The sequence below is a fragment of the Penaeus monodon genome, chromosome 25 (assembly GCF_015228065.2).
Source record: "Penaeus monodon isolate SGIC_2016 chromosome 25, NSTDA_Pmon_1, whole genome shotgun sequence".
NCBI lineage: Eukaryota > Metazoa > Arthropoda > Malacostraca > Decapoda > Penaeidae > Penaeus > Penaeus monodon.
This window is the reverse complement of record NC_051410.1, coordinates 34,655,596-34,656,024: the sequence shown is the minus strand read 5'-3', so window position 1 is coordinate 34,656,024 and position 429 is coordinate 34,655,596.

The window sequence follows — 429 nt, the reverse complement described above, 5'->3', positions numbered from 1 at the left end:
ATGGTTTCCTAATCAAGAACCCCTGGGAGACTAATTTGAAAATCTTGATTTCGAATCCAACTGAATTTTGTTTCACCCCAATAATTCCTCTAACCTTTATATCAAATGTATATCAATTACTAATGAATACTGATTCTGAAAAGATGGCACTGGTGATGGCTAAGGAAGTTAATGTATACTGATCGGAGCCAACAGATCTAGAAAGGTTGGGAATCACTGATCTGTGGTAAGTGCAGTGCTTCTCGGGACTAATTTCCATAATGTATGGTATGACAGTTCCGTTCTACCGATCTTGGTCTGTTCATGCGTGAAAGGAGTGTGATCATGGATAGCATTTTCCCTGTATATTACACTATTTATTAATGATTATTGGTTAGTGCGAAACTGCGATTAATCATTGTTTGCTCTAAGTATATATACATTTCTTTC